This window comes from Canis aureus, chromosome 1, assembly GCF_053574225.1.
Source record: "Canis aureus isolate CA01 chromosome 1, VMU_Caureus_v.1.0, whole genome shotgun sequence".
In the NCBI taxonomy this organism is placed as follows: domain Eukaryota; kingdom Metazoa; phylum Chordata; class Mammalia; order Carnivora; family Canidae; genus Canis; species Canis aureus.
The window spans coordinates 49,393,856-49,410,119 of NC_135611.1; the positions used below are offsets into that span (position 1 = coordinate 49,393,856).

General features: G+C 42.4%; 1 long non-coding RNA gene across 7 annotated transcripts in view; it reads right to left on the reverse strand.

Moving 5' to 3' along the window:
• Nucleotides 1-16,264, reverse strand: part of LOC144314572 (uncharacterized) — a 59,086-nt gene that overhangs the window by 9,442 nt on the left and 33,380 nt on the right. For 4 of the 7 annotated variants that reach the window (XR_013380459.1, XR_013380458.1, XR_013380466.1 and 1 more), the window contains exons 3-5: nt 6,672-7,300; nt 5,912-6,089; nt 3,227-5,209 (exon numbers count right to left, since the gene is read on the reverse strand). This is a non-coding gene — a long non-coding RNA (uncharacterized LOC144314572). Of the gene's footprint in view, nt 1-3,226; nt 5,210-5,911; nt 6,090-6,671; nt 7,301-7,996; nt 8,072-16,264 lie in introns of all 7 variants that reach the window. The other 3 variants (XR_013380470.1, XR_013380469.1, XR_013380464.1) reach the window with 3 other exon arrangements.

Sequence of the window (16,264 nt, forward strand, 5' to 3'; positions counted from 1 at the left end):
CTTTGGTTTTGTTGAGATTTCCCTTATGGTCAAGTATGTAAGTAGCTTTTTGTGTTTTTTAAAGATTTTATTTATTTATTCATGAGAGACAGAGGCAGAGGCAGAGGGAGAAGTAGGTTCCCTGTGGGGAGCCCAATGCCAGACTCAATCCCAGGACTGCAGGATCATGCCCTGAGCCTAAGGCAGATGTTCAACCACTGAGCCACCCAGGCATCCAGCTTTTTTTTTTTTTAAGTATTATTTATTTTAGAGAGGCAGGCAGAGGGAGAGAGAGAAACTTTAAGCAGGCTCCCTGCCAAGCATGGAGACCACCTCGGGGCTCAATCCCAGGACCCTGAGATCATTACCTGAGCCGAAACCAAAAGCCAGAGGCTTAACCAACTGTGCCACCCAGGCACCAAGTGACTAGCTATTTTTAAATGTCCCTGGAGTGCTTGGAGCCTGAAAATTATATCTGGGAAGGCCCAGGTTGACAGTAGCAACATGGGGGAAGGGACCACTGAGCCACCTTCGAGGGTCTGCTTCAAGCAGGGCAGTGAGGTGGGGCTGCAGGAGTAAAGGATCCTCAGGGCATCTAAAATGTCATCTAGAGACAAAATTACCCATCCCACTGTGTCATTACTATTGTTTCTAATTAATTCCATGAAACCATCAGGGTCTTTGAGGTTACTTTGAAAGGAAGCATTGGAGAAGTGGGTGTTTTTCTCCTTTCATTGTTGGGTGACTAATGGAGCAATCTTGTTTTGTTTTCTGGCTTGAGATCCTGTGAATATTTTAAGAAAGAATAGAGACCTTTTCATAAAACCCAGAGCCTGTTTTTAAGCTCCTCAGGAGCTCCCAGGAGGAAAGCATCTCCTCAGCTCTCTTCCACTCAAACAAGAAAAACAAGATTTCCACATGTGAGACACACACCCCCACATAAAATAGAGATGTTAAGTTCATTCATGATTTTTAAAGCATGATCTCAAAAATCCTCAGAAAATGAAGCTAATGGCCTATGTGTTTACCTTTGTCATTGGAAGACCAAAAAGGAGCATCTTTTGATGAAATTCAACCCTTTGGGTTCTAGTGGCTTCACACACGGCGGGGGGGGGGGGTGGGGGGTGGGGGGGCTCATGTGGTGGATTCTGCAATGGGAGCTGCCATGAGTCCAGAGACTCAGTCACCAAAGTTAGGAGGAAAATCCAGGAGAGAGGAAGGTGAAGTACTGCCCAAATAAATTGGCACCAGGCTGGGTGGGCTTTCAGGTGCCAAGCAATGACTGAAGAAGGATTGCCAGAGTTCCCAGAATCTCACTCACCCTCATGATTGGGGGCACAAAACAATTTGTGAGTCTGGAAGGATACATATGCTCATATCACAGTGAGAATTATGTTTAATCACTCAGAGCTATAATGACCTCATGATTACTAAAAACAGGGTTCAAATTAAATGAACCCACTTTTGTAGAAACCATATCTTCTGGCTGAAATATTCAGTTGTCAATTTTTAGTTTATCATTACTTCTTCCCAAAATCATGCAAGTTGAAAGTTTGATTGCAACCAATCAGTTATTTCCAAAGGAATAATGGCCTTAATGCCCTTATTTTCCAAAAATGCCACAACACGCCCAACGTGTCATTCAATCAACAAACATTTTTGCATGCATCTACTTTACTTAGGCGACTGAGCCAAGAATGGAGTAATGTAAACAAAACATAAGCACATGAAAATGTTAGCAACAATGCCAAACATTGAATACTGGAGGTGCATTAAGAAATCTGTTTAATTTGCAAATAGAGCTGGAAAAGATACAGGCTTGAGTTCAGAGCAGAATGTCAGCAATTTTGCCTAGAGGGGTCAAAAGTCTTATGAGACAGATGAGTCTTGATATGAGCCCTAAAAAAAGAGAGAAGTTGGAAAATCAGATAGTCCAGTAGAAGACATTCCAAGACAGACAAAATGATGTGAATAAAGTCAAGAAATCTGAACCGTGTCGATAAAGTTTCTTAAAGGTAAATTTCATTACCTGAGATCAGGGCCAACTGGTGATGGAATTAATACATAAGAAGAATTGATCTGCTGCCCTACTTCCTCTCCTCTCTGCTTAACTGCCCTAGGTTCCCAGCATGCAAGGCCAGCTACAGAATTTGCAGAACCCAATGCCAGATGAAAATCAGAATACCAGTGGAGAGCGTAAGTGGGCCTCCCCCTTCCCTTGGGCTCCTGGCCCCAATCCTCAGGGAAATGGGTGACTCCAAAGGATTGCAACCTTCATGCAAGAATGCACTGGGTCCCTGGACCAAGTAGCAAGGACCCCACTCAAGTTGAGCATGGCCAGCCCAGGGAAGGACAGCCACTGCCTTGCCCAATCTGAGAGGCTGAAGCTGTGGAGGGCAGCAGCAGAACCTGGACCTCCCCAACCAATGCCCCAGGATAGAGAGTAACATGGGTTTGAAGCAAGGATGGGGATAGAGCCCTGGGCAGGATCCAGGTTCCAAGAGTCAGAGTGCAGGCTACTGCAAACGTGTCCCAGGGAGGCAGTGGGAGGCTCCTGACCATGCTGCATCATCCTCCTGGACTTCACTTACAAAACATAAACTCAGATAAAACTATTAAGAATTTCAAGATGGAGGGACACTTGAGTGGCTCAGTGGTTGAGCTTCTGCCGTTGGCTCAGGTTGTGATCCTGGGGTCCCGGGATCGAGTCCTGCATTGGGGAGTCCAATTGGGAGAGTCTGGTTGTGTCTCTCCCTCTGGTTGTGTCTCTGCCTGTCTCTGTGTGTCTCTCATAAATAAATAAATAAATAAATAAATAAATAAATAAATAAATAAATAAAATCTTCAAAAAAAAAAAAAAGAATTTCAAGATGGCAACCAAAGGACAAGGATCTCTAAGGGCCGGGCCCCATGTGACAGCACAAGTCTCTGGTCGATGAAGCCAGCCCTACTGGCATCCCACAAGGATCTGCCCTCCCTAGACATCTCCCCATCTTGCAGAACTTTCTCTACACTCACCACCCAAAGTTATATTACAGTCACATTCTAAACTAGTCTGAAAAACTCCTGCTAATCCTTTATGAGCAGAGGTCCTACCTATGTTAAGCTACATTCACCATGAGTCAGACCTGACCAAGTGTGTCTGCAAAACCAGAAGCAAGTCAGCCCAGACTCTTTCCCAGAGAGAATGAGGAACCTGCTAGATAGGAAGGTTTCCGGAGGAGCTGGTAGTCCAGCATTAACTCACCCAGTCCTGTAAAGAGAGATCCTCAGGCAATGGATTTGCCTACAGCATCCACAATGACCAGTGAAGATAGAGATGGTTATTCCTGTGCAAACATAAGTCACCCTTGAAGATTCCAAGCAGCTGGGTGACACTCTGAAAGGAGCTGGAGTTTTGACAAGTTCACTGGTAGCTTCCAGGGTCAGAGAAATACAGTTGGTGAAATGATGACCTCACTCTCACTTTTTTGGTTCAAGTGTCCAGGGGTTTCTGGAGTTCTAGCAAACCCACCTGCCCTTTAACACTGGCTTTCTGGAGGCAAACATTTTCTAACACAGAGGGACAACCATGTATGAGATCTCAAGGCATTATTACATTTTGGAAAGAAGGATCATTTTTTTATGTTTATTTTATTTTATTTTATTTAAGAGAGAGAGAACAAAAGAGAGAGCACCAGCAGGGGTGGAAGGGGCAGAGGGAGAGGGAGGAGCAGACTCCCCGCTGAGCAGCCAGCCCAAAGCAGGCCCACTCCCAGGACCCTGGGATCATGACCTGAGCCAAAAAGCAGATGCTTAACTGACTGAGCCACCCAGGGCCCCAGAAGGATCAATTTTTAAAATAAACTTTTATACTCCACCATATTATAGCAGAATTCCTAGTCCCATTGCTCCAAGGACAGAAATGTTGATGCTATGTGACACAGAGAGACATCATAACCCAAGTTTAATTTCTCTCTTCGAGAAATTACAGGACACTACAGGACAGTCAGGCAAAAATGGTGGAGGGTCAAGCTGTCCTTTCAATACACAACATAAATGGGTTCTGGTCACTCCAGGGACAACCAGAACAGTAACTCTTTCTACCCAGCTGGCCATATCCTGTGCTTTGTAAGAAATAAACATCTACCAGTTAAGAGATGATGAGTAAAATTAAGTTCTCTTCATATATCATCAAGCAATTTAATGTGTAAAGCCCATATGATAATATTAAATCTCAACTCGATCTGTCACTGTTGAAGTAACTTTGAGAATTTTCCCATTTTTGTGCCTCTCCTTTTGTGTATCCTACCAAGACAAAAAGCCAACTATCATATTTGGAACAGAGTCCTTGAGAAAATGAGGATACATCTTTCTGAGCAATTTCTTTCATCTCATCCGATTATTGGTGGATTCCTTAATTTTTATGCAATTTAATGTCTCCCAAAAAAATGTTAATTTTTTTCCATCATACCTGAGAGAATTCTAGAATTTATGTTTCAGCTGTCCAGACAGGAGAACAGGAGACCCAGTAGCTTCCTAAAAGTGAGACAGAGTCCTGATTCTTGAGTCTGGGATCACCTGACTCAGCTCCAGGAGGAGTACCTAGATATACACCTAAAGCTCCCCAGAGCTAGGTCCTCCTTGAGAGACTCTGATGGCTGAGGTCCCTTTGGAGACAAGTACCATTCACTCATGTATTTTAACTATACTTTGAGTTTTCCACAGCAGGAGAAAGACAACTGTGACATGCAAATTTTGCCCTGGTTTGTTGCAAAGACCTCTGACTCACCTTAAAAATATATAAAATATACACATGGGCCCAGAAATGCATCGTATTCATGAATTAACCAAATAGTCCACAGTCAATTCTCTACTCCAAACCTGCCTGTAGTCTTAAAACAGAAATTTTTTCTAAAGGCAATTTTAAATCATACAGTATATTTTTTGGCTAATTTTTTTCCAACTCTTTATTTTGAAAATGTTCAAGCCTAGAGTCAAATGACAGAATGATGCACTGAGAACCTTTATACCCTTCACCTACAAGTACTGACTGTTAACACTTGGTCACATTTTTTTGACTGAGCAGTATTTACCTTTGTTGCCAGCATGGCATGGCCCTTGGAAAGGGTGAAATGAGCCTCTCTTAGACCGAGACACTCTTGTTTCGTGTCAGAGCAGGTATTTGCCTAGACACCAGGTGTGGTGAGATGTCTCTGGGCCTCCCCCCAGTGAGGTTTGACTGCTTTTTCTGAATTAAGAAACAAGGGAGATTGGTTGAAGAAAAGCATGAATTGCACTTATGTATGCATACTTAAGAAAATGTCAATAAATTCGGTAAATATAAAGTTTTGTTTCATTTACTGGTGTCCATTATAAAAGCAAAACCCTTCTCTAAACATTGTCTCGGATCATACATCCATTCACCAAACATGCAGGAAACGCCTGCTCTGGGAGTGCAGGGCGCTGTTCTGGATGCTGGAGACAGAGCCCTGCACAGACAAGGCTGACATCTCACGAGCTCCCCCTAGAGGGGCGAGGACCAACAATGAACTAGCACAGAACTGTCACATGGGGACAGGTGCCCTGAACAAAATGAAACAGGGTAATATGCAGGGTGGGGTTAGTGACTCCAGCTGATTCTTTTGGGGTCACAGGACCAGCAAGTAAAGAGACCCCACATTAGCAAGTGAGATTCCAGAAGCAAACAGGCTGCTGGAGCTGAAAATAACAGCAGAGGAAGGGGTAAGGGATGAGGTCAGAGATAATGGGGCCAGATGTGCCAGGCCTCAGGTCACCCAGGTCACCCAGGTCACCACTGGACATGTAAATCCGGGAATAAGCACCATATGGATCCTCATATGAAATTGAATTTCCTAATAGGGCCGTTGAGACTTTGAACGAGAAAATCATTTTGAAATCATTGATAAAGACTGTTTTGATCATTTCTTACATTTCCAGAGAGTCACAACTTGAGGCTTCACGATGACAGGAGTGCGGGGATGTCACCTGCTGGCACCTTAGTTCACGTGGGGCGTCTGAGGAAGTGAGGTGGGCTGTGCTGCTGGCTTTGTTGCCCGTGGACTTCCAAATGCTCGACTCATTATCAGTTAAGGACAGGTAAATCTTGTCTGAGGTGACAAAATGTTTCTGTAGTTTGAACAATTGTGCTTAAAGCCAAAATAAACTTATAATAAAAAGTATGGCTCCCCTTTTTGATGGTCCTGACAGCCTTTAAGCCTCAGCCTCCCACTCTGCCTCCATCCACACCTGAGCAAGCTGAGAAGGCCCCAGGGCTCCCTCCTCCACCCGCATGGGAGAGTCCAACACTCCAGCCTCTCCCTGGGCTTGGGAACCCTCACCCCAGCGGTCCCCTTAACCGTCCTGAGCCCCCAAGCCAAGGCCCTCCCTTCTTCTCTCCATATCTGTGTGATCCACTTCTCATATACCCTCTTGGTGTGAGTGTGGGTGGCATCAGCCCTCTCCACATCCAAGTCAAATTTGGGGGGCGGGGGGGATCCCTCTTCTTCAAAATGGTTAAAACAAAACCCAGGAATCAATCATAAAGTCCTGTTTCTAGCAGAAAAGAAAGGCTTGGCACTACAATCAAAAAGAGGAAAAGCAGTTTGGGGACTGAGGAACAGTGACCCATACAGAGCTGATCCTGGACAAAGGCACCCACCACCTTCCCGGGGTGGGGGGGGGGGTGTCACACAGAGCAGGGCGGGCAAAGCCTGGCCGGAGGCAGGCCTGGAGCTGGCGCCACTCCTCGGGCAATTGTCTTCCACCACCACTCTTACCACTCGGAGGCTACACTGGAAAGAGGGATGTTAGTAAATTCTAGAAACTCGCTTCCTGCGCAGGGGCCCAAGGGCCGGCAGGGAGGAGAGGGGACGGAGGAAGGGCGTGAGGCGCGGCCGGTGGAAGGTCCAAGGCCACACGCTCCGCTCGCCCGGGAAGCCGGCGCGGCCGGGTGTGCAGAGCGGCTGCTCCTGACCTCGCGCCGTTCGGGTCCTCGGGGTCCCAAACCCAGGCTGTCCCGCCCCCACGCCCTGCTTTGTCCTTGGGCGGGAGGAAGCTCCTGGGCCCGTGGGAAGGCCTGGTGCGTGCATCTCCTCTGCGCAGGTGCAGGGGTGGGGGCAGGTGCAGCTCCGGGGGACTCCGCAGGTGGGCGGGGGGCGGGCGCAGCCCTTGGCCATCGCTGATCGTGGGAGACTCGTCTAACATCTCGCCTCCTCGGGTTGTCCTCCAAGAACCAGCGAGGGTAGGTGGATGGTGGCCGGGGTCTGAAATCACCCTGGTGTGAATTCCGTCTCTAAGTCCCAGACTGCGGGCTCTCCGTCTGTAATTAGAAAGGGGGCAGGGAGGGCACGTGGCCACTCAATTCCCCACCAGCATGATTTTTGTTCTTTAAACCTGTGAACCCATCCCAGTGAGATTCCAAGTCTCCCACCCTACAAGATCCCCCAGTAAATCCTGGGGTGGGGGGCAGCAGCCACTGTTACTTCCAGGGCTGGCATCCAGGGGGCCCACACCCCTTTGGAAAACAGCAGTCAGGAGGCAGCTGGGCAGTGACTTGATCCTTCCAGTCCCGGGGACGTTGCTCAGGGTTTCTCCACGTGGGCTGCCAAAGGCACTGAGCCCCGTTCCCACAGGTTCGCATGGCTGCTCCCCACGGAAGGGGGACCGAACAGGACAAGACAGGCTGCAAGGCCGGGCCCAGAGGCCGCTGAAGCCCAAGCCAGCCCCCGAGATGTGCACCAGGAAAGCGCTGCTTTCCTCTCCCCCTGTAAGGGGTGCAGGCAGCTGCTGAGAACTGAGCAGTAAAGCTAAGCAGACTTTGGAGAATATGTATTTCAGTGTTTTTTACATTATGCCATTGACTAACAAGCCACCTGGAACATCTGTTTCTAGCTCTGAAATCGTTTGCAGAAAACATTCTGGCAAATGCTCTGCTCCTAGAGCTCTCCTCTGCCCTCAAGCCACCCACGCCCCCCACCTCTGGGACCACAGGAAAACCAAGGCAAAGGTGACCCACCTATTCCTGAAGATTAACTGAGCAAGGTTCCATTGACTAAGTGTAACGACTGTAGAAGTTACCATTAATTCACACCTAAGCGGAATGCAATCATACCAGGAAATAGATTTAAGTTTGCCTCCTTGACATTATGGGTTTCTCTCCTTTATGCAGAATATCATACATCTTGTACGAGAGCCATACTTTCCTCCCTAGCCGTGGATATATTGCTATGGCATTAGCTTTTCCCCTCGTCTTTGCAAATAGAGAGGTCTCTCCCCCCTCCAGTTTTTTTTTTTAATTTTTATTTATTTATGATAGTCACACAGAGAGAGAGAGAGAGAGAGAGAGAGAGAGGCAGAGACACAGGCAGAGGGAGAAGCAGGCTCCATGCACCGGGAGCCCGATGTAGGATTCGATCCCGGGTCTCCAGGATCGCGCCCTGGGCCAAAGGCAGGCGCCAAACCGCTGCGCCACCCAGGGATCCCACCCCCCTCCAGTTTTTAAGCCCTTTTATCCCTTCTTGTTGAGAAGGTCATCATCTACCTCGAATAGGGTGACAGGCCTGGGACCATGCCTGGCTAAGAGAGAAATAACACTTTCACTTCCAGTTGCAAAGTATACCTATAGGATTAATATTTCCCTCATGCTATTTACATATTGGTATGAAAGAATCAAATTTACAAAGGGTGCTCTGTCTATGGGAGGCTGGAAGGGTGAGAGATGTCTCTCTGGCTTAAGAGGAGCCCACGGTTAGCAAACCACCTCTGATAAGTTCCCCTTCCAACATGATTGGCACCCTAAAAGACACACACACACACACACACACACACACCACTTTCACGTGCATCAGTCAGAAAAACGAGTTGACAACTTGCATTTGAATGATAGCATCAGAACATTCAGTAACAAACAATAGTAGCTACTCCCATTTGCTTTGGGTATTGTCAGGTTGTTGTATTGTTTTCCACTGTGGTTCCAGATTCTTCACCTTGGCCCATATCTTCACTGCCCCTCCATATGTCCTTCCCCAAGCCCTGAGACCCATACCCAGAAGTTCCTTCTGATGGATAATCAACGCATTTCTATTTAAGAAAAAAAAAAACAGGTAGTATAACTGAGTGTCCCAATATTTGGGCTAACAATTTTTTTCTAGGAAAACATTGGTCATCCCAAGAACAAGAACAAAAACTGATGAACAATCCCATATAGACATGCAAATGAGTGATGACCTTAGCTTTTGCAGAGTCTTCAAGTCATGTCAAAATATAGAGTAATGTAATTCTTTTTTATTTTATTTTATTTATTTATTTGAGAGAGAGAAAGCACAAGCAGAGGAAGAGGCAGAGGAAGAGGGAGAAGTAGACTCCCCGCTAAGCGGGGTCCCTGATGCAGGGCTCGATCCTAGGACCCTGGGATCATGACCTGAGCCAAAGGCAGAGGCTTAACCGACTGAGCCACTGAGGCACCCCAGTAATGTAATTCTTTAACCATTACCATCTATAACCATTACCATTCCCATTTCGAGGATGGGAATACGAAGACAATAGTGAATATAGCTGTTTTGTATAGCTCCAAAGATCTGTCAAGTGTGAGTGTATGCCTATATTCTTGTCATCCAAGTTCCTACACCTGTAAAACAGTACACCACAGAGGCTGATGGCATTGGTCAGATGTTGTCTGTCTAACCCACACATCTAAGAAGAGAGAATTTTAGTGTCATAAAAGAAAAATTTTTATTTGTTGAAGAACTGGAGCCAGAATTCTCCTTAGGGAGGAAAGTACCCTGGTATGTTGCCTCAACATGGGAGGGCTCAGCAGTGCTTTGCTCCTGTCCAAGAGAGGAGAGACAATGAAGAAGGGAGGAAGGCAGGAGCTGGTGAAGGGGTTGAGGCAAGCGGGCATGGAGCATTGCAGTGAGAAACCCCCACCACTGGTGGCTGAATGGGCTCTAATGATAAATACGTCCAACATGATTTTTAGGTTCTTTGCTGTAGTAGTAGGGTTCAAATTTACACAGATGTTTGAAATGTTATTTCTTTTCTTTCTTATAGCAGATCTCACCTGGCTTCTAATCCCACTCACCCTTGATAGTGTACACTTGAATTTGACAAATAAAGTAGCTCTATCTTTCCCGGTATAAATCTTAGTCTGAAAAAAAAAAAAAAAAAAAAAAAAAAACTTAGTCTGTTTCACATTATAATCATCTCTTTACAAATCCTTTCTCAACCCCTTTTCTCTTCACCTTCTCCCTAGTGGCATCTCAGGCATGTGTGTTTCTGTATATGAGTGTGAGTGTATGTGTGTGTGTTTTCAGAGTTTTGTGTTTGATGCACATCATGAAATCTCACACTTGGCAGGGGCACTACTGGGCTTGTTCATCCAGTTCTCTCTTCTTTAATCTGGCTAACAAACCTCTTTGGAAGTCTTATATCACCTCCAGAATCATGAAAGGCCACAAATGAAGACAAACAATAGGTTAAATACCAGCCCTGGCAAAACTAACTCCAAATCGTTCTCTGTCACTAAGTGCAGTATAATAGCCAGTATAATACTGGCAAGGGATGAATGTGAAGGCATATAAATGACTAACAGGTCTTGGTGTAACTGTGTCTGTGCAGCTGAGCCCTGAAGTACAGGTGGTGCCTTCTATCTTGAACACTTTAGAGCTTGGAAGTTGTCCTCACTGTTGAGTTCTAAAAACACTTATCTCAGCAGATTAAGGTCCCATGTGTTCCACCCTAAAATGTAACCATAGCTAGAAACCTGAGCTTGAATATCCATCACTCCGCAAGCCCAGAATGAGACTATTGCCAAAACATTGGTCGAGTTTTCCAGAGAGAGCCCATTTGAAGATTTGGGGATGGCTCATCTTCTTTCAAAAAAAAAAAAAAAGTTTATTTATTTGAGAGAAAGCGTGTGCAAGAGCAGGTGCAGGGTGAGTAGCAGAGGGAGAGGAAGAGGGACAAGCAGACTCCACACTGAGCACAGAGCCCAATGCAGGGCTCAATCCCAGGACCTAGGATCATGACCTGAGCTAAAACCAAGAGTCAGACTCAACCAACTGAGCCACCCAGGCGCCCCTCATCTTTTCTGATCACCTCCTAGCCTCTTCTCCATTCCACTCTATTCCACCAGGTCCTTCCCAAAAGGAGTAAATGACCAGATCAAGCCTACTGATGATGGCTTACCCAGAGCAGACCTGGAGTAAATATTTGTGGCTAATAAGCGTGCTGAAACCTGCCACCCTGGACCAATCTCGCCCTTCTAAGAACCAGGTGAAGAAAATGGAGAAGGTTCTTTTTTTTTTTTTTTAAAGATTTATTTATTTATTTATGACAGACATAGAGAGAGAGAGAGGCAGAGACACAGGAGGAGGGAGAAGCAGGCTCCATGCTGGGAGCAAATGGGAACAGAGAATTTTGTATAAACTTCTTTATCAAATTGAGGAAGTTTCCTCCTGTTCCTACTTAACTGAGAGAGCTTATCATAAAGGGATATTGAATTTGGCAAATGCTCTTGACAATATGGTTTAGTTTTTGGTGTGCATGTGTGCTATGTGTTTTAGTTTGTTAACATGGGCAATTACATATGCTAATTTTCAAATTTTAAACCAATTTTGCATTCCTGGGATAAATATATTCTATTCCTGGCCACAATATATTATTCTGCCTATATATTGTATACAATTTGCTATATAAGTTTGTTAAGAATTTTTACAACTATTCCCATGGTGACATTAGTCTGGAATTTTCTTTCCTTATAATGTCTTTGTTTGTTTGTTTGTTTGTTTTGTCCATTTATCATTTATTAACAGGTAATGTTAACCTCAAAAAATGACTTACAAAGTATCCCCTTTTCTTCAATTGTCCACAAGAATTTAGATAAATTGATATAAGTTTTTCCTTACATGTTTGGTATGATTCATCAATAAAGGCATTTGTGCCAGAAATGTTCTTTGTGGGAAGATTTAAAACTATAAATTCAGGGTCTTTAATAGGACTACTTAGGTCTTCTACCTCTTTTTGAATGAGTTTTAGTAGCTTCTATCTTTCAAGGAATGTGTCCATTTCATCGAAGTTGTCAAATTTATTAGAATAAAATTTGTTCAGAATAGTCCCTTATTATCCCTTAATATCTGTAGGATCTGTAATGACATTATGTCTCTTATTTTTATGTTGTGTCTCTTTCTTCCTGATCAGTATGGCTAAGGCTTATCAGTTTTATTGACTTTCTTTTTTAAAAAAGCAGTTTTTGGCTTGTTAATGTTCTCTATTGTTTTTCATTTATAGTCCATTAAGTTTGTTATTATTTCTTTTTTCTGTTTATTTTGAATTTAGTTTGCTCTTTTCTTATTGTTGGTTTCCTAATTAGTAAGCTGAAATCATTGAGACCTTTCTTCTTTTCTAATATAAGCGTTTAGTGCCCTAAATTTCCCACTAAATACCAATATAGTGTCCTGTCACAAACTTTTATATATTGTATTTTCATTTTAATTCAGTTCAATACACGTTTTATCTTTTGGATTCTTCTTTGATCCATGAACTTTTTAGAAGTATGTTGTTTAATTGTCAAAGATATGGGAAGTTTACAGAAATCTTTAGGTTATTGAGATTTCATTTAATTCCATTATGATCAGATAGCATGTATTGTACAACTAGAATTCTCTTCAAAGTATTAAGACTTCTTTTATTGCCCAATAGTTGGTCTATCTTAGTAAATGTTCTATGTGCATTTGAAAAGAAGGTGTGTACTGCTATTGTTAATTGTAGTGTTCTGTAAATGTCAATTAGGTCAAGTTGGTTAGTGGTGTTGTTCAGGATTTCTATATCTTTGTCAATTTTTCTGTCTACTTATTTTATTCATTATTGAAAGAGAGATATTGAAAAATCTGACATGATTATGGCTTGGCTATTTCTCCTTGTAGTTCTACCAATTTTTGCATTATGCATTTTGAAGCTCTGTTACTAGGTGCATAAAAATTTTTTATTGTTATGACCTCCTGATGAATTGACCCCTTTATCATTATAAATTGACGTTATTTATTTCTATTAACTTATTTTGTTCTGACATCTACTTTGTCCAATATTAATGAAGCTACCCCAGCTTTCTTTTGATTAGTGTTAGCATGGTATATCTTTTTCTATAGTTTTACTTTATCTTTATACTTTTCCTATACTTAACTTGTATCTTTACACTTAAAATATGTTTCTTGCAGACAGCATAAAGTTGGGTCTCACTTTTAATCCAATCCAACCTCTTCCACTTAATTGATATATTAATTTTCTAGGACTGCTGTAATAAAGTACCACAAACTAGGCTTATGTAACAGAAATCTACCATCTCACAATTCTGGAGGCTAGAAGTCCCAAAATCAAGGTGTCAGGTGAGGTTGGTTCTTTCTAAAGACTGTGAGATTAAGATCTGTTCCAGGCTTCTCTCTTCCACTGGTAGATGGCTATCTTCTTATGACTTTACAGTGTCTTGTCTCTATGCATATCTATCTCTGCACCCAAATTTGCCCTTTCTATAAAGACACCAATCATATTTGATTAGAGTCCACTCTAATGAACATATTTTAAATTGACTGCCTCTATAAAGACCCTATCCCCAGAAAGGTCATATTCTAAGGAACTGGGGGTTAGGACTCTAACATATCTCTTCCAGGAAGACACGATTCAACCTATAACAAGGTGTTTAGACCATTTACATTTAATGTGGTTATTGATACAATTAGATTTAAGACCATTATCTTATTTTCTATGTGTCCCACATGTTCTTTATTCTTTTTCTCCTATTGCTTTGGAGTAATCCAATATTTTTCATGGTTCCACTTTCATCACTTGTTGACTTACTAGTTATAGCATTTTGTTATTTTCATAATATCTTGGAGCTTATAGTATACACCTTTAATTTATCACAATTTAACTTCAAGCAATATTATAGCACTCCACATATTAAGTGAGAACTTTACAAGATTACTCATTTCTCCACCACTGCTTTTGCAGTTTTTGTCACACATTTTACTTTTTTTTTTAGTACGGTTGACACACAATGTTATATTAGTTTCAGGTGTACAATTTAGTGATTTGACAAGCTTATACATTATGCTGTACTTTTACAAATGTTTCAAACCCCATGCCACATTGTTTTTGTTTATTTGTTTAATTATATTTTGAGGGAATTTAAATAGTAAGAAAAAAATGCTTTTACGCTATCCACATAGTTACCATTTCTAGCGCTCCTCATTCTTTTGTTTAGAGCCATATTTTCCTCTGATATCATTCTTCTTCTGTCTGGAAAACTTTCTTTAAAATTTCTTATAATGGGGATCCCTGGGTGGCTCAGTGGTTTAGCGCCTGCCTTCCGCTCAGGGGGTGATCCTGGAGTCCCGGGATCGAGTCCCGCGTTGGGCTCCTTGCATGGAGCCTGCTTCTCCCCTTGCCTGTGTCTCTGCCTCTTTCTCTCTCTCTCTGTGTCTCTCATGAATGAATAAATAAAATCTTTTAAAAAATTTATTATCATGTAGGTCTGGTGAATTCTTTCAGCATCTGTGGGTCTAAAAAAGTCTTTATTTCATTTTCATTTTTGAAAGATATTTTTCCTAAGTATATAATTCTAGGTTTACAAAGGTTTTGTTGTTGTTGGGATTTTTTTTTTCAGTCAGTAGTGCTTTAAAGATGCTGCTCCACAATGCTCTTGCCCACACTGTTTCTGTAGACATCTGCCATCATCCTTAACATTGTTCCTCTGTACAAACGTATATTTTCCCCACTGGCTGCTTTTGGCATTTTCTCCTTATCACTGATTTTGAGTAACTTGAGATGTGCTTTTTATAGTTTTTTGTATGTGTTTCTTCTCTTTGGGGTTCATTTTGCTCCTTGGATCTATGAGTGTGTAGTTGGCATCATATTGGGTAACTATCAGTCATTATTTCATCAAATAATTTTTTCTGACCCTTTCTCAGGGCACTCCAATTCCATATATATCATACTGCTTTATAGTTGTCCCACAGATCACTAGGACTCTGTTTCATCATTATAGTTTTACTATTGTTATTGTTTTATTCTTGTTTCTATATTGGTTTAATTTTGCATGATTTCTATTTCTCTGTCTTCAATTTTTTCATTAATTTTTTTTCTTGTGTAATGTCTTATCTGCTTTCAATTCCATCCATTGTATGTTTATCTGAGACACTGTCGTCTTCATCCATAGAAGCTATATTGGGGTCTTTTATAACTTCCATTTCTCTACTTGACTTTCAAGCATATAGGACATAGTTTTAATCTTTTAATGTCTTTGCCTGCTAATTTTAATATTTGTCAGCTCTGGGTTGTCTTAAATTTTGGCTTTTCTCCTCATTATGAACCATGTTTTCCTTGCATGCCTGGCAATTTTTTATCATACATCAGATATTTTGAATTTTCATTTATTAGGTATTATGTATTTCTGTATATCCATTAATATTCTCGAACTTTGTCCTGGAGATGTAAAGTTTTTTAGAACCAGTTTGATGCTTTCATGTCTTGCTTTTAAGTCTTGTTAGGAAAAACTAAAACTGTTTGGTCTAGAGCTAATTATATCCCAATACAGTGACCAGACCCTTCAGTGTACTCTACCTGATTTTGCATGAGTTATGGAGCTTTTTGGTCTGACTGATGAGAACAGGCATTATTGCTGGCCTTGTATGGACACGGGTGCTATTCCCTCTAATCCTTTTAGAGAGTGCCTTCCTGGTCCCAAGTACTCTTCTCATACATGTGCTGAACAGCACTCTGATGAATACTCAAGAGGTGCCCTCCGCAAATCTCCAGAGTTCTCTTTCTGTGTAGTTCTCTCCTCTCCAGAACTCAGTCCTATGAACTCTAGCCAGTTTGGTTCTCTCCCCTCAACCTGGGCTCCACATGGGTTCCTCTCTCTTTGCTGCAGCCTAGAAACTGTTAAAGCAGTAAACCAGGGTAATCACAAGACTCCATCTTTGTTTTCCATATCTCATGAATTACTTCATTATCCAATGCTTAGTGTTTTGAAAACCATTGTTTCACATATTTTGTCTGATTTTCTTTTTTTAAAGATTTATCTATTGGGATGCCTCAGTAGCTCAGTGGTTAAGCGTCTGCCTTTGGCTCATGGTATGATCCTGGGGTCCCAGGAGTGAGTCCTGCACTGGGCTCCCTGCAAGGAGCCTGCTTCTCCATCTGCCTATGTCTCTGCCTCTCTGTGTGTGTCTCTCATGAATGAATAAATAAAATCTTTAAAATAAATAAATAAATAATTATAAATTAAAAA